Genomic DNA, 255 nt, shown 5'->3' with positions numbered 1-255 from the left:
TCACGGCTGACACACGCCCATTACCAGCTGCATAATGGCACGCGCAGCCATGCTCTTCAAAGCTTACATTTATCTGGCGCTTCAGTAATTAGGGTCAATCACATATTCCCGGTAGACTTTTTCTCAATTTTCTATTCGATTTGATATGATTTCCGCGTCTGTCTGATTGATTCATCTCTATCGGCCTTAATCTCTCTCTCTCTCTCTCTCTCTCTCTGTCTGTATCTCTCTCTCTCTCTTTCTCTGTCTCTCTCT

The sequence above is a fragment of the Penaeus japonicus genome, unplaced genomic scaffold, assembly GCF_977035675.1.
Source record: "Penaeus japonicus unplaced genomic scaffold, GWHDUDI00000001_assembly GWHDUDI00000013, whole genome shotgun sequence".
Lineage (NCBI taxonomy): Eukaryota > Metazoa > Arthropoda > Malacostraca > Decapoda > Penaeidae > Penaeus > Penaeus japonicus.
This window is presented reverse-complemented; position numbering follows the sequence as displayed.